Source organism: Musca domestica, unplaced genomic scaffold, assembly GCF_030504385.1.
Source record: "Musca domestica strain aabys unplaced genomic scaffold, Musca_domestica.polishedcontigs.V.1.1 6, whole genome shotgun sequence".
Taxonomy (NCBI): Eukaryota; Metazoa; Arthropoda; class Insecta; order Diptera; family Muscidae; genus Musca; species Musca domestica.
The window spans coordinates 902365-921519 of record NW_026712363.1 but is presented as its reverse complement, the minus strand read 5'-3'; the positions used below and the strand labels follow the sequence as shown (position 1 = coordinate 921519).

At 33.3% G+C, this 19155-nt stretch overlaps 1 protein-coding gene across 6 annotated transcripts in view; it reads left to right on the top strand.

Annotated features, from left to right (window-relative positions):
- Positions 1-19155, top strand: part of LOC101900172 (fat-like cadherin-related tumor suppressor homolog) — a 466944-nt gene that overhangs the window by 419928 nt on the left and 27861 nt on the right. The window lies entirely within an intron of this gene.

The window sequence follows — 19155 nt, the reverse complement described above, 5'->3', positions numbered from 1 at the left end:
CCCGGTAGCCTACTTGAGTACTTATCAGAGTCTCTCGCAATCGTGTTGATATATTAATCGGTATTCTTGAATATCCTATTAAGGCCGCTTTCAATCTTATCCTTGAATATCCTGTTAGTCTGCTAACTATTTAAGTAAGACTTCAATGCGTAAACAAACAAGTCTCTCGGTCAACACGTGAACATGCCAGGCACAGCTGTCCATGAGAAAAGCAGGAACATGCCAAAGTTAGTCCGCATACACGAAGAATTTGTCCTTCGGATTTATTAATTTCATAGCAAAAGCCAAGCGTGCAGGAAATTGCAATCTTTTGAAGTTGAGTGGAGTTTCTGTTGCTATTAGAGAATTCGAGATAGCTACATACTTCCCCACAATAATAGTATCCTCAATTAAATATTTGGGTAGTTTTTTACTGTTAGCCTAATACCATAGCAAAGGCGTTGTGGGCCACAATCATATCCCAAACTAAACAGATTTCAATATAATTTGAAAGAATTTATTTTTGGACCAAATTACGTCACACTTTGAAAATTGAAATTGTTGGATTTTTTTTTCTGATTAAATATACGAAATCGACCGAAAATATATATGGAAGGTATATCCAAACCTCAAAAAATTTCAGTATAATTTGGAAAAATAATTTTTATTCCACAACACATTCTGATATTTACTTATTCCGAATTTCATTGGAATCGTGTTTGCTGCATCAAATATGTGAAATCGGCCGAAATATATATGGGAGCTATATCCAAACCTCAACCAATTTCAACATAATTTGGATTTTTTATACCCTCCACCATACGTAGTATGAGGGGGTATATTAAGTTCGTCATTCCGTTTGTAACTCCTCGAAATAATCATTTTACACCCAACAAAGTATATATATTCTTGATCAGCGTAAAATTCTAAGACGATTTAGTCCGGTCCGTCCGTCTGTCCATCTGTTGTAATCACGCTACAGTCTAAACGAATTAAGATAGGAAGCTAAAATTTTGCACAGATCCCTCTTTTGTCTGCGGGCAGGTCAAGTACGAAGATGGGCTATATTGGACCACAATATCGTATAGCCCCCATATAACGGTACCCCCCGATATTCGGTAATTTGATGATGTTAGGGGCTTTTCAAAAAATTTTCCTCGTAAACAATTTCCACTGTCCAATAACAAATACCCGAAAGAAAATTTGAGACAAACCGGAGCCTTTTTCATTAGATGTCTAACTATAATATTTATACTATCTTTATAGATATAGATTGAAAGAAATAAGCGTGGCCAGTTCCTCTGACTCCTAATAGATACTTAGTGTTGGAAGGAGAGTCAACAGTACCATGTATACTAACTTTCAAACAGATATCAGAAATTTTGAAATCGGTCTAGCCGTGGAAAGTCAACATTATCTCGTGTAATAATTTACAAACCGATATCTTTATTATTTGGCACATATAAAAATTTTATATAAGTCGAAATAGTGGTCGTAAAAATAGGCGTGGTCAAAATGTTTTTCTTAAAAAACCTACCTCGGAGTATGACGAACGTTTGTGCAAAAAAAAATATGCAAATCGGTCCAGCCGTTCTCAACTGATTCCATTAAGATTTTGAGTGTTTTGATGCTCAATCAATCCGATTTGTTCGGAATTTTTTAATAAGAAATTTCGATTTTAATGGCATTCTACACAAAATTCTGTATCAAAAAAAAACTTTAGATTTATTCAGTTTTTCGACTTTTCTATGGGCTTTTCCCAAATTTTTCTCGTAAACAATTTACACTGTCCAATAATCCAATAACAAATAACCGAAAGAAAATTTGAGTCAAATCGGAACCGTTTTTAGTATACTATATATACTATATTATACTATCTTTATACATACAGATTTAAAGAAATGGACGTGGCCAGTTTCTCTGACACCAAATTTATAATTAGTGTTTGAGGGAGAGTCAACCGTACCATGTATACTAACTTCGAACATATATATTCATTATTTTGGCAAATATCAGGATTTTAAGTAAATCGAAAAAATGGGCGTTAAAGTGGGAGTGGTCAATTTTTATTTGCATAAAAACCTAACTCGGGGTTTGGCGAACATTTAAAAAAAAAAATGTTGAAATAGGTCCAGCCGTTTTCAACTGATTCAATTACCAATGAACGACATTTGATTTTAATACACATATTGAAAGTTGGCGTGGTCAGTTCCTCAGTGCCCAAATAAATAAATAGGGCTGGATGGAAAGTCAACATTATATCTTGTAATAATTTTCAAACCCAATATTTCAATATTTCAATATCTTTATCATTTGGCCCATATAAAGATTTTATATCAATGTAAATAGTGGTCGTAAAAGTAGGATTATTTCCATATCTAGTCATGTTTTTGTTACAATTTCTACCGAATGAACTGTAATTTGACATTTAATGTTTTGAGTATTGTGAAATCAATACCGGCAATATCTGTTTAAAAGCACGTTGAGCTTTTAAATGTTTTGATGCTTCGAGAAGTAGTTTTTGATCAAAATTGAACATTTTGTTATGTCAACCATATAACGGCATGTATACAAAATATGCATAATTTCTCGGGTTTTTTCAATAAGAATTTTCAATTCCAAAAGGAATCTGATACAATTCTACACAAAATTCCATATCCAAATAGAACAGTTAACACAGTTCTGCAATTTTTCTAGAGACTTTTCTCAAAATTTTCTTTCTTGAAAACGTTTTCAGTGTAATTACAAATAACCAAAAGAAAATTTGAGTTAAATCGGCCCAGTCATCCTCAACTGAAGTCTGAGGATGACCAACACTGATACCTAGGTTTAGAGGGAGAGTCAAGATTACGTTGTATACTAACTGTGGAGCAGATATCTTCATTATTTTGGATCGAAAAATGGGCGTAAAATTGGGCATGGCCACTTTTTCTTTGCATAAAAACCTAACTCGTGGTAGGACGAACATTTAAAAAAATATCCCAATCGTTCCAGCCGTTCTCAACTGGTTCAATTACCAACGAACAACAATTGGTTATTATATATAGAGATTAGAAGATAGCGTGATCAGTTCCTCATGCCCCAAGTAAATCCCTAGGGTTGGAGGGAAAGTCAACAGTATCTCGTGTAATAATTTACAAACCGATATCTTTATTATTTGGCACATATAAAAATTTTATATAAGTCGAAATAGTGGTCGTAAAAGTAGGCGTGGTCAAAATTTTTTTCTTAAAAAACCTAGCTCGGAGTATGACGAACGTTTGTGCAAAAAAAAATATGCAAATCGGTCCAGCCGTTCTCAACTGATTCCATTAAGATTTTGAGTGTTTTGATGCTCAATCAATCCGATTTGTTCGGAATTTTTTAATAAGAAATTTCGATTGTAATGGCATTCTACACAAAATTCTGTATCAAAAAAAAACTTTAGATTTATTCAGTTTTTCGACTTTTCTATGGGCTTTTCCCAAATTTTTTTCGTAAACAATTTACACTGTCCAATAATCCAATAACAAATAACCGAAAGAAAATTTGAGTCAAATCGGAACCGTTTTTAGTATACTATATATACTATATTATACTATCTTTATACATACAGATTTAAAGAAATGGACGTGGCCAGTTTCTCTGACACCAAATTTATAATTAGTGTTTGAGGGAGAGTCAACCGTACCATGTATACTAACTTCGAACATATATATTCATTATTTTGGCAAATATCAGGATTTTAAGTAAATCGAAAAAATGGGCGTTAAAGTGGGAGTGGTCAATTTTTATTTGCATAAAAACCTAACTCGGGGTTTGGCGAACATTTAAAAAAAAATGTTGAAATAGGTCCAGCCGTTTTCAACTGATTCAATTACCAATGAACGACATTTGATTTTAATACACATATTGAAAGTTGGCGTGGTCAGTTCCTCAGTGCCCAAATAAATAAATAGGGCTGGATGGAAAGTCAACATTATATCTTGTAATAATTTTCAAACCCAATATTTCAATATTTCAATATCTTTATCATTTGGCCCATATAAAGATTTTATATCAATGTAAATAGTGGTCGTAAAAGTAGGATTATTTCCATATCTAGTCATGTTTTTGTTACAATTTCTACCGAATGAACTGTAATTTGACATTTAATGTTTTGAGTATTGTGAAATCAATACCGGCAATATCTGTTTAAAAGCACGTTGAGCTTTTAAATGTTTTGATGCTTCGAGAAGTAGTTTTTGATCAAAATTGAACATTTTGTTATGTCAACCATATAACGGCATGTATACAAAATATGCATAATTTCTCGGGTTTTTTCAATAAGAATTTTCAATTCCAAAAGGAATCTGATACAATTCTACACAAAATTCCATATCCAAATAGAACAGTTAATACAGTTCTGCAATTTTTCTAGAGACTTTTCTCAAAATTTTCTTTCTTGAAAACGTTTTCAGTGTAATTACAAATAACCAAAAGAAAATTTGAGTTAAATCGGCCCAGTCATCCTCAACTGAAGTCTGAGGATGACCAACACAGATACCTAGGTTTAGAGGGAGAGTCAAGATTACGTTGTATACTAACTGTGGAGCAGATATCTTCATTATTTTGGATCGAAAAATGGGCGTAAAATTGGGCATGGCCACTTTTTCTTTGCATAAAAACCTAACTCGTGGTAGGACGAACATTTAAAAAAATATCCCAATCGTTCCAGCCGTTCTCAACTGGTTCAATTACCAACGAACAACAATTGGTTATTATATATAGAGATTAGAAGAAGCGTGATCAGTTCCACATGCCCCAAGTAAATCCCTAGGGTTGGAGGGAAAGTCAACAGTATCTCGTGTAATAATTTTCAAATCGATATCTTCATTATCTGCAAATATAAAGATTATAGATAAATCAAAATAGTGAACGTCAGAGTAGGCGTGGCCAATATTTTTTCTTTAAAAACCTAACTCGGGGTATGACGAACGTTTGTACAAAAAAATATGCAAATCGGCCGTTCTCATCTGATTCCATTACCAACGAACAATAATTATTTATCTATATATACTAGCTGACCCGGACCTCGTTGCTGGCCCGTAGTATTAGGGTATAATGCAATTTTTTTAAGAACCTAATATTAGATGTACAGTTAAGCTTTTTTCTTTGAAAAAGACCTAAACTTTGATATAAACGTTGGCTCACAACCATTATATAAGAATACAGAAAGATGTATAAACTTTTGGGAAGATTGATTTTGTTTTTTTTTTTTTTGAAAAATAAGTAGATTTGTATATGTTTTCCTATACGACACCAAACGGTGTCGTATAGGTGTGCAGTTTAATAGTCTTTTATTCAAAAATGTAATTTCTAAAATTAGTTTGACAGTTCAAACAAACTTGTCGGTCAATTTACAAACTTGTCGGTTTTAAATATACATTTAAGACCCCATAATATATATATATATATATATATATATATATATATATATATATATATATATATATATATATATATACATCTGGCTCACATATATGACACAAGTTTTAGTTTAAATTATGACTCGACTAAAGAGAATAAATATGCAATTAAAAAATGTCAATATAGCTTCACCTACCGGGCGATTTATAGTGTTTCAAAAAACCTGACCCTATTTTCCAGCCAGAGGTTTTACTTTGAGACTTGGAATCCCAAATAATATAGCATATTTATTAAACAGTATACATCAACTGTTTATAATAGTCCCATATAATGAAAAACCTCGAAATAGGTAAAATCAGGAGGAACCTTTATATGGGCGCTACTCCAAAACATTGACAAAACATTGAGGTGACCTAGAACGTGACCAAGACCCTGGAAATAGTTGAAATTAGCAGATGCCTTTATATAAGGCTTATACCAAAGCTTGGTCCTGCACCTATAATTATTTCAAAGAATGTTTTGTTCTTTCTAAAATCTCAAATAAAAAACATTTAAGGAATTAAAAAAGGGCTTTATCACAGTGCAGACCAACCTGAAACATATTTTGTACAACTGATTCTTTATATAACCCAAAAGAACTGCATCAAATTTAAAACTCTATCTTAAATTTTGCGTAGTATAGAGGAAAATATTTGAGGCCCTTTGTGAATGTTTAAGTTATATAAAATGGACCCTAAGAAAGTTTGACCCGGAACCCCCCCTTTTGGGATTTTTATCTATCAACCGAAAAATTGTCCAACCTCATGATTGTGTAGGGCGCAGTGTAATTATTGATGATAGCACATAGCTCCGTATGACGTTACCTATAAGTTAAGGTTACGGGTTCGGAAGAATTTTCCGATGATAAGAATCTTTTTATACCCTCCACCATACTATGGAGGGTATATTAAGTTTGTCATTCCGTTTGTAACTCATCGAAATAATGATCTTAGACCCAACAAAGTATATATATTATTATATAGCGTGAAATTCTAAGACGAATGGATTGAGATAGATGGCTAAAATTTTGCACACATATTTATTTTTCCAGTAGGCAGGCTAAATTCGTAAATGGGCCATGTAGGTCCACGTTTTCATATAGCCCTTATATAACGTTACCTCCCTATATTCGGTATTTTGATGATTTAGCGACATTTTTCAAATTTGGTATTTGAAGTTCGAAATGGATACTACACTCTAAGACAGAACAAGTAAAAAAGCAGTAAGTTCGGCCGGGCCGAACTTTGAATACCCTCCACCATTTGGAACGAATTAGAAAATTTTCAAAAAATAAAATCTATTAAAAATTCTGTTAAAATCTTGAAAATATCTAATATCGGAAGGTGCCGATATATGGGGGGATATACGATATTGTAAACCTATATAGACAATTACCTGTCAGGGGTTAAATTGCTCAAAAAGAACTCCTTGTGTGGATTTTCAGGTAAAACCATTGGAAAATATGGCTAAAATCATCAAAATACCGGGGGTACCGTTATATGGGGGATATACTATGTGGTGGACCTATATAGACAACTATCTTTCAGGGGGTAAAGTACTAAAAAAAAACCATGTGTAGAATTTCAGACAATTCCTTTGAAAAATGTGGCTAAAATCATCGAAATACCGAATATCGGAGGGTATCGTTATATGGGGGCTATACGATATCGTGGATCTATATAAATAATTCTCCACCAAGGGATAATTTACCCACAAGTTACAGCTTGTGTGGATTATCAGACAATTCCGTTGAAAAATGTGGCTAAAATATCGTGGACCTATATAGACAATTCTCTTCCGAGGTATAAAGTACCCACAAGACTCATTGTGTGGAATTTCAGACCATTCCATTGAAAAATGTGGCTAACATCATCAAAATACCGAATGTCGGAGGGTACCGTTATATGGGGGCTATACGATATTATGGACCTATATAGACAATTCTTTTCCGAGGTATAAAGTATCCACAAGATATTCCATGTGTGGATTTTCAGAAAATTCCGTTAAAAGATGTGGGTAAAATCATCAAAATACCGAATATCGGGGGTACCGTTATTGTTTGTATCAGGCAGCGTGATTATACATAATTTCTATATTCACATTTTTTACTGAATTTTGTAAAAATAAGTAGTTTCGTAACATTAATGAAATCCGTTTCATATATTAAATGAAACCAAAAAGCAAAGTAAGTGTTTTTCATTGGGTCAATGGAAAAAAATCAACGAAACCGGTTCAGTGATACTTTCAGTTTACCATAATTCCATTGATAGCTCCTCGAATTATGCCATTTAGATAGTATAGGCCCTATTAATAGGCACCCACTATATTCGGTATTTATATGATTTTGGACACTTGATTAGCCCTGTGTTCTGTTTGAACATTTATAAGGTATCTCCCAACTGTGGCATTGAAAATCCCTGTAGTCTGCTCGAGTAATTTTTCAGCCATTCAACAACCTTAGCTTTGAATGTCACTGTAGTCCGTTGTGTAATTTTGCATACTGTTTTAAAGCTTGAGTATCTATTAAGGTCTCTGGCAACCATAGCTATAAAGGTCCCTGCAGGCTTCTTGCAATCTTATCTTTGAATATTTCTGTAGTCTGCTTGAGTACGCATTAAGATCTCTCGCAACGGTATATTTGAATATCCTTGCCGTCTGCTTGGGTTCTAATTTAGATAATTCGGAACTGTAGCTTTGAATATCCCTTTTGTCTGCTTGCGTACTTTTTTAACGTGTATCGCAACCGAAATTTTGAATAGTTTTGTAGTCTGCTTGAGTTTATATTAAGGACTCTCGAAACTGTAGCTTTGAATATACCTGTAGTCTGCTTGAGTACCTACTCGCAAACATAGCTACGAATATCCCTGTAGTCTGCTAGAGTACATACTACGGTCTCTCGCAACCGTAGCTTTGAAAATCCTATAAGTCTGTTTAAGCACATATTTCAGTCTCTCGCAATCCCATTCTTGAATATACGTGTAGTCTACTGTAGTTTTTATTAAAGTCTCTCGAAACCATATATATGAATATTCTTCTAGTCTGCTTAAGTACTTATTGTGTTCTCTTTCAACGTATTAAGTTCTTGAAGTCCAATAGAGTACTTATTAAGCTTTCTTGCAACCCTATCCTTTATTATCCTCGCAGTCTGCTTGAGGGCATATTAAAGTCTCTCGCAACCGTAGCTTTGATTATCCCGGTAGCCTACTTGAGTACTTATCAGAGTCTCTCGCAATCGTGTTGATATATTAATCGGTATTCTTGAATATCCTATTAAGGCCGCTTTCAATCTTATCCTTGAATATCCTGTTAGTCTGCTAACTATTTAAGTAAGACTTCAATGCGTAAACAAACAAGTCTCTCGGTCAACACGTGAACATGCCAGGCACAGCTGTCCATGAGAAAAGCAGGAACATGCCAAAGTTAGTCCGCATACACGAAGAATTTGTCCTTCGGATTTATTAATTTCATAGCAAAAGCCAAGCGTGCAGGAAATTGCAATCTTTTGAAGTTGAGTGGAGTTTCTGTTGCTATTAGAGAATTCGAGATAGCTACATACTTCCCCACAATAATAGTATCCTCAATTAAATATTTGGGTAGTTTTTTACTGTTAGCCTAATACCATAGCAAAGGCGTTGTGGGCCACAATCATATCCCAAACTAAACAGATTTCAATATAATTTGAAAGAATTTATTTTTGGACCAAATTACGTCACACTTTGAAAATTGAAATTGTTGGATTTTTTTTCTGATTAAATATACGAAATCGACCGAAAATATATATATGGAAGGTATATCCAAACCTCAAAAAATTTCAGTATAATTTGGAAAAATAATTTTTATTCCACAACACATTCTGATATTTACTTATTCCGAATTTCATTGGAATCGTGTTTGCTGCATCAAATATGTGAAATCGGCCGAAATATATATGGGAGCTATATCCAAACCTCAACCAATTTCAACATAATTTGGATTTTTTATACCCTCCACCATACGTAGTATGAGGGGGTATATTAAGTTCGTCATTCCGTTTGTAACTCCTCGAAATAATCATTTTACACCCAACAAAGTATATATATTCTTGATCAGCGTAAAATTCTAAGACGATTTAGTCCGGTCCGTCCGTCTGTCCATCTGTTGTAATCACGCTACAGTCTAAACGAATTAAGATAGGAAGCTAAAATTTTGCACAGATCCCTCTTTTGTCTGCGGGCAGGTCAAGTACGAAGATGGGCTATATTGGACCACAATATCGTATAGCCCCCATATAACGGTACCCCCCGATATTCGGTAATTTGATGATGTTAGGGGCTTTTCAAAAAATTTTCCTCGTAAACAATTTCCACTGTCCAATAACAAATACCCGAAAGAAAATTTTAGACAAACCGGAGCCTTTTTCATAAGATGTCTAACTATAATATTTATACTATCTTTATAAATATAGATTGAAAGAAATAGGCGTGGCCAGTTCCTCTGACTCCTAATAGATACTTAGTGTTGGAGGGAGAGTCAACAGTACCATGTATACTAACTTTCAAACAGATATCAGAAATTTTGAAATCGGTCTAGCCGTGGAAAGTCAACATTATCTCGTGTAATAATTTACAAACCGATATCTTTATTATTTGGCACATATAAAAATTTTATATAAGTCGAAATAGTGGTCGTAAAAATAGGCGTGGTCAAAATGTTTTTCTTAAAAAACCTACCTCGGAGTATGACGAACGTTTGTGCAAAAAAAAATATGCAAATCGGTCCAGCCGTTCTCAACTGATTCCATTAAGATTTTGAGTGTTTTGATGCTCAATCAATCCGATTTGTTCGGAATTTTTTAATAAGAAATTTCGATTTTAATGGCATTCTACACAAAATTCTGTATCAAAAAAAAAACTTTAGATTTATTCAGTTTTTCGACTTTTCTATGGGCTTTTCCCAAATTTTTTTCGTAAACAATTTACACTGTCCAATAATCCAATAACAAATAACCGAAAGAAAATTTGAGTCAAATCGGAGCCGTTTTTAGTATACTATATATACTATATTATACTATCTTTATACATACAGATTTAAAGAAATGGACGTGGCCAGTTTCTCTGACACCAAATTTATAATTAGTGTTTGAGAGAGAGTCAACCGTACCATGTATACTAACTTCGAACATATATATTCATTATTTTGGCAAATATCAGGATTTTAAGTAAATCGAAAAAATGGGCGTTAAAGTGGGAGTGGTCAATTTTTATTTGCATAAAAACCTAACTCGGGGTTTGGCGAACATTTAAAAAAAAAATGTTGAAATAGGTCCAGCCGTTTTCAACTGATTCAATTACAAATGAACGACATTTGATTTTAATACACATATTGAAAGTTGGCGTGGTCAGTTCCTCAGTGCCCAAATAAATAAATAGGGCTGGATGGAAAGTCAACATTATATCTTGTAATAATTTTCAAACCCAATATTTCAATATTTCAATATCTTTATCATTTGGCCCATATAAAGATTTTATATCAATGTAAATAGTGGTCGTAAAAGTAGGATTATTTCCATATCTAGTCATGTTTTTGTTACAATTTCTACCGAATGAACTGTAATTTGACATTTAATGTTTTGAGTATTGTGAAATCAATACCGGCAATATCTGTTTAAAAGCACGTTGAGCTTTTAAATGTTTTGATGCTTCGAGAAGTAGTTTTTGATCAAAATTGAACATTTTGTTATGTCAACCATATAACGGCATGTATACAAAATATGCATAATTTCTCGGGTTTTTTCAATAAGAATTTTCAATTCCAAAAGGAATCTGATACAATTCTACACAAAATTCCATATCCAAATAGAACAGTTAACACAGTTCTGCAATTTTTCTAGAGACTTTTCTCAAAATTTTCTTTCTTGAAAACGTTTTCAGTGTAATTACAAATAACCAAAAGAAAATTTGAGTTAAATCGGCCCAGTCATCCTCAACTGAAGTCTGAGGATGACCAACACAGATACCTAGGTTTAGAGGGAGAGTCAAGATTACGTTGTATACTAACTGTGGAGCAGATATCTTCATTATTTTGGATCGAAAAATGGGCGTAAAATTGGGCATGGCCACTTTTTCTTTGCATAAAAACCTAACTCGTGGTAGGACGAACATTTAAAAAAATATCCCAATCGTTCCAGCCGTTCTCAACTGGTTCAATTACCAACGAACAACAATTGGTTATTATATATAGAGATTAGAAGATAGCGTGATCAGTTCCTCATGCCCCAAGTAAATCCCTAGGGTTGGAGGGAAAGTCAACAGTATCTCGTGTAATAATTTACAAACCGATATCTTTATTATTTGGCACATATAAAAATTTTATATAAGTCGAAATAGTGGTCGTAAAAGTAGGCGTGGTCAAAATTTTTTTCTTAAAAAACCTAGCTCGGAGTATGACGAACGTTTGTGCAAAAAAAAATATGCAAATCGGTCCAGCCGTTCTCAACTGATTCCATTAAGATTTTGAGTGTTTTGATGCTCAATCAATCCGATTTGTTCGGAATTTTTTAATAAGAAATTTCGATTGTAATGGCATTCTACACAAAATTCTGTATCAAAAAAAAAACTTTAGATTTATTCAGTTTTTCGACTTTTCTATGGGCTTTTCCCAAATTTTTTTCGTAAACAATTTACACTGTCCAATAATCCAATAACAAATAACCGAAAGAAAATTTGAGTCAAATCGGAACCGTTTTTAGTATACTATATATACTATATTATACTATCTTTATACATACAGATTTAAAGAAATGGACGTGGCCAGTTTCTCTGACACCAAATTTATAATTAGTGTTTGAGGGAGAGTCAACCGTACCATGTATACTAACTTCGAACATATATATTCATTATTTTGGCAAATATCAGGATTTTAAGTAAATCGAAAAAATGGGCGTTAAAGTGGGAGTGGTCAATTTTTATTTGCATAAAAACCTAACTCGGGGTTTGGCGAACATTTAAAAAAAAATGTTGAAATAGGTCCAGCCGTTTTCAACTGATTCAATTACCAATGAACGACATTTGATTTTAATACACATATTGAAAGTTGGCGTGGTCAGTTCCTCAGTGCCCAAATAAATAAATAGGGCTGGATGGAAAGTCAACATTATATCTTGTAATTATTTTCAAACCCAATATTTCAATATTTCAATATCTTTATCATTTGGCCCATATAAAGATTTTATATCAATGTAAATAGTGGTCGTAAAAGTAGGATTATTTCCATATCTAGTCATGTTTTTGTTACAATTTCTACCGAATGAACTGTAATTTGACATTTAATGTTTTGAGTATTGTGAAATCAATACCGGCAATATCTGTTTAAAAGCACGTTGAGCTTTTAAATGTTTTGATGCTTCGAGAAGTAGTTTTTGATCAAAATTGAACATTTTGTTATGTCAACCATATAACGGCATGTATACAAAATATGCATAATTTCTCGGGTTTTTTCAATAAGAATTTTCAATTCCAAAAGGAATCTGATACAATTCTACACAAAATTCCATATCCAAATAGAACAGTTAATACAGTTCTGCAATTTTTCTAGAGACTTTTCTCAAAATTTTCTTTCTTGAAAACGTTTTCAGTGTAATTACAAATAACCAAAAGAAAATTTGAGTTAAATCGGCCCAGTCATCCTCAACTGAAGTCTGAGGATGACCAACACAGATACCTAGGTTTAGAGGGAGAGTCAAGATTACGTTGTATACTAACTGTGGAGCAGATATCTTCATTATTTTGGATCGAAAAATGGGCGTAAAATTGGGCATGGCCACTTTTTCTTTGCATAAAAACCTAACTCGTGGTAGGACGAACATTTAAAAAAATATCCCAATCGTTCCAGCCGTTCTCAACTGGTTCAATTACCAACGAACAACAATTGGTTATTATATATAGAGATTAGAAGAAGCGTGATCAGTTCCTCATGCCCCAAGTAAATCCCTAGGGTTGGAGGGAAAGTCAACAGTATCTCGTGTAATAATTTTCAAATCGATATCTTCATTATCTGCAAATATAAAGATTATAGATAAATCAAAATAGTGAACGTCAGAGTAGGCGTGGCCAATATTTTTTCTTTAAAAACCTAACTCGGGGTATGACGAACGTTTGTACAAAAAAATATGCAAATCGGCCGTTCTCATCTGATTCCATTACCAACGAACAATAATTATTTATCTATATATACTAGCTGACCCGGACCTCGTTGCTGGCCCGTAGTATTAGGGTATAATGCAATTTTTTTAAGAACCTAATATTAGATGTACAGTTAAGCTTTTTTCTTTGAAAAAGACCTAAACTTTGATATAAACGTTGGCTCACAACCATTATATAAGAATACAGAAAGATGTATAAACTTTTGGGAAGATTGATTTTGTTTTTTTTTTTTTTTGAAAAATAAGTAGATTTGTATATGTTTTCCTATACGACACCAAACGGTGTCGTATAGGTGTGCAGTTTAATAGTCTTTTATTCAAAAATGTAATTTCTAAAATTAGTTTGACAGTTCAAACAAACTTGTCGGTCAATTTACAAACTTGTCGGTTTTAAATATACATTTAAGACCCCATAATATATATATATATATATATATATATATATATATATATATATATATATATATATATATATATATATATATATATATATATATATATATACATCTGGCTCACATATATGACACAAGTTTTAGTTTAAATTATGACTCGACTAAAGAGAATAAATATGCAATTAAAAAATGTCAATATAGCTTCACCTACCGGGCGATTTATAGTGTTTCAAAAAACCTGACCCTATTTTCCAGCCAGAGGTTTTACTTTGAGACTTGGAATCCCAAATAATATAGCATATTTATTAAACAGTATACATCAACTGTTTATAATAGTCCCATATAATGAAAAACCTCGAAATAGGTAAAATCAGGAGGAACCTTTATATGGGCGCTACTCCAAAACATTGACAAAACATTGAGGTGACCTAGAACGTGACCAAGACCCTGGAAATAGTTGAAATTAGCAGATGCCTTTATATAAGGCTTATACCAAAGCTTGGTCCTACACCTATAATTATTTCAAAGAATGTTTTGTTCTTTCTAAAATCTCAAATAAAAAACATTTAAGGAATTAAAAAAGGGCTTTATCACAGTGCAGACCAACCTGAAACATATTTTGTACAACTGATTCTTTATATAACCCAAAAGAACTGCATCAAATTTAAAACTCTATCTTAAATTTTGCGTAGTATAGAGGAAAATATTTGAGGCCCTTTGTGAATGTTTAAGTTATATAAAATGGACCCTAAGAAAGTTTGACCCGGAACCCCCCCTTTTGGGATTTTTATCTATCAACCGAAAAATTGTCCAACCTCATGATTGTGTAGGGCGCAGTGTAATTATTGATGATAGCACATAGCTCCGTATGACGTTACCTATAAGTTAAGGTTACGGGTTCGGAAGAATTTTCCGATGATAAGAATCTTTTTATACCCTCCACCATACTATGGAGGGTATATTAAGTTTGTCATTCCGTTTGTAACTCATCGAAATAATGATCTTAGACCCAACAAAGTATATATTATTATATAGCGTGAAATTCTAAGACGAATGGATTGAGATAGATGGCTAAAATTTTGCACACATATTTATTTTTCCAGTAGGCAGGCTAAATTCGTAAATGGGCCATGTAGGTCCACGTTTTCATATAGCCCTTATATAACGTTACCTCCCTATATTCGGTATTTTGATGATTTAGCGACATTTTTCAAATTTGGTATTTGAAGTTCGAAATGGATACTACACTCTAAGACAGAACAAGTAAAAAAGCAGTAAGTTCGGCCGGGCCGAACTTTGAATACCCTCCACCATTTGGAACGAATTAGAAAATTTTCAAAAAATAAAATCTATTAAAAATTCTGTTAAAATCTTGAAAATATCTAATATCGGAAGGTGCCGATATATGGGGGGATATACGATATTGTAAACCTATATAGACAATTACCTGTCAGGGGTTAAATTGCTCAAAAAGAACTCCTTGTGTGGATTTTCAGGTAAAACCATTGGAAAATATGGCTAAAATCATCAAAATACCGGGGGTACCGTTATATGGGGGATATACGATGTGGTGGACCTATATAGACAACTATCTTTCAGGGGGTAAAGTACTAAAAAAAAACCATGTGTAGAATTTCAGACAATTCCTTTGAAAAATGTGGCTAAAATCATCGAAATACCGAATATCGGAGGGTACCGTTATATGGGGGCTATACGATATCGTGGATCTATATAAATAATTCTCCACCAAGGGATAATTTACCCACAAGTTACAGCTTGTGTGGATTATCAGACAATTCCGTTGAAAAATGTGGCTAAAATATCGTGGACCTATATAGACAATTCTCTTCCGAGGTATAAAGTACCCACAAGACTCATTGTGTGGAATTTCAGACCATTCCATTGAAAAATGTGGCTAACATCATCAAAATACCGAATGTCGGAGGGTACCGTTATATGGGGGCTATACGATATTATGGACCTATATAGACAATTCTTTTCCGAGGTATAAAGTATCCACAAGATATTCCATGTGTGGATTTTCAGAAAATTCCGTTAAAAGATGTGGGTAAAATCATCAAAATACCGAATATCGGGGGTACCGTTATATGGGGCTATACGATATCGTGGACCTATACAGATAATTCTCTTCCGAGGTATAAAGTACCCACAAGTTACAGCTTGTGTGGATTATCAGACCATTCCATTGAAAAATGTGGCTAACATCATCAAAATACCGAATGCATCGATATAGGTCATCTTCGAACTTGACCTGCCTGCAGACAAAAGAGGGATCTGTGCAAAATTTTAGCTTCCTATCTTAATTCGTTTAGACTGTAGCGTGATTACAACAGACGGACGGACAGGGCTAGATTTCGTTAGCATTTTACGCTGATCAAGAATATATATACTTTGTTGGGTCTAAAATGATTATTTCGAGGAGTTACAAACGGAATGACGAACTTAATGTACCCTCCATACTACGTATGGTGGAGCGTATAAAAATGTCTGTGCAGGTCCACGTCTTCGTATAGCCCCCATATAACGGTACCTCATTCGGTATTTTGATGATTTTAGCTACATTATTTAACGGTATTTTTTCAAATTGGGCATTTGAAGTTCGAAATAAATACTACACCCTAAGACAGAAAATTGTTTGTGCAGGTCCACGTCTTCATATAGCCCCCATATACGGGTACCTCCCAATATTCGGTATTTTGATGATTTTAGCGTCATTAGTCACCAGAGTTGTTTCAAATTACGTATTTTGAGTTCGTTATGAGAACTACAATCTGTGACAGAAAATTGTTTATGCAGGTCCAGGTCTTCCTATAGGCCCCATATATCAGTACCTCCCTATATCCGGTATTTTGACGATTTTAGGTACAATACCCATCTAAATTGTTTGTAGTTCGTAATGGATGCTACAGCCTGTGACAGATAATTGTCTATGCAGGTGCAGGTCTTCGCACAGCTTTGATATAACGGTACCTTCCTATATACGATATTTTGACGATGTTAGCTATATTATTCACTGATTATTTCAAGTTTCGACTTTGAATATGGTAATGGCTTATGACAAACAATGCCTATGCAGGTCCACGTCATATAGACCCTAATAGACGGCTATATTTGGTATTTTTAAAAGTTTAACAGAATTTTTTAAGAATTTTATTTCTTGCAAATATCCAAATTCGTTCCAAATGGTGGAGGGTATTCAAAGTTCGTCCCAGCCGAACTTACTGCTTTTTAACTTGTTCTTACTAAATTTTCAATTCGCTCCACTATTTTGTGCAGTACGCATATTACATTGCCTCTTCATATTCGGTAGTTCACTGATTGCAGTCCCAATGAATTTCCCAACATACCAAAAATACAATGCAGCTTGAGAACAATATTATAAAAATATAATTTTTCAACAATGCTTGAGAAACACTTATGTTCCACAAACATTTCTCAAATCTGTCCCTTGTTGACAAATTAGTTTTGATTTTTTGTGAAAATTGTCAGCAAGAAATTATTTTCTTTGGCAGAAAACAAAATTACGCGAATTTAGGACCCATTTCTGGACCGAACCCTTAAGGTATGCATGAATAATAAATCCGGGAATCTTTCACATAAATTATTCCAATCCCATTTCAGATTGGAAGCATCAAAAAAGTTGAAGGAATTCAATAGATGTGTAGTCTTAGTGGAAGAGATGCAGAAGTTCAAATAAGGGAGAAGAAAGCGTCAGGGTATCAAGGCCACATGAGGCAGTGACTACTGGGATGTCCATTAAGAAATAAATGTGAAAAATGATTAAAAATTAAAAAAATAATCTATATATATAAAAATCAATTGTTGTTTGTTGGTAACGGAATCAGTTGAAAACGGCTGGACCGATTTGCATAATTTTTTGTACAAACGTTCGTCATACCCCGAGTTAGGTTTTTAAAGAAACACATATTGACCACGCCTCCTTTTACGCCCACTATTACGATTTATCTAAAATCTTTATATTTGCCAAAATAGTGAAGATATCGGTTTGAGAATTATTACACGAGATGCTGTTGGCTTTCCATCCAACCCTAAGTACTTATTTAGGGACTGAGGAACGCGCCAACTTTTAAATCTATCTCTCTATATGTAAAAGAAAGTTGTGTTAGTTACTACTCTTATAACATAAAGACCTCCGGTCTGATTTTAACTATTTAGACAAATTCGGAATTGCCTCTCTGCAGAAAAGAAAAAAATCTAAAAAAATCGCGTAAAAATGTGAAATTTGACTTTTAAAATGTACAATAGTAATGTTTTATATTGCATATTTTTTCCCATTTTGACTTACTATTTTCGAATGTACATTTGTAGTGTTTTTTTTTTTTTTTTTTTTTTTAATTCTAATATGATGTGTAGGTTTTTTTGGGTAATACTAAGCCACAACGGATAAAACTGTTATTTATAGATTTTATGTATTTATTCGTAATACCCAATAAATAAATAAAATCTATAAATAACAATTTTATCCGTTGTCGCTTTATATGAAAATTCTAGAATCGGGAAAATCGACAATTTTTCAATGGAATCGAATTTCAAAATAATAGTACATTCTACCGACAAACTTCGTAGTCACCTTTAAAAATTTGCCGCATAAAAATCAGCGAACCAGTTGAAGATTCTTTTTCTTTTTTCTATATTGAAGTGTACATTTTTTTATTGGTTTGAATTCTGAATGAATAATATTAAAAATGAAATGAGGGCACAATACGATGTTAAATGCTTTCTACTCCAGGATCTACATCGTGCTTCAGCTGGAAGTGCGAACACATTTAAACAAACAAAAATGACCGAAAATGCGTTATGGGGTTAATTTCAAAAAGTGGACCTGCATCTTTCATATGACAATAAATTGTCAAATGAGAACACAAAATGCAAAATACATTGGGACTGCAATCAGTCAAATACCGACTATAAAGAACGCAAAATAGAAATTCTACCTAAACATTCAAGATACCTTTAATCGCTTTGGCAGGTCATGATATAGTATATTCTACATTTTAACCATATTTTTTCGTACTAATTTTAGCTTATGTTGATAATTTAAGAAGAAACGATCTTTGCAAAAAATTATCACGTTTTGGTATAACCATCATATGATTTAAGGTATTTTCGGGGTCTTGGCCATTTTTTTTTCATTTT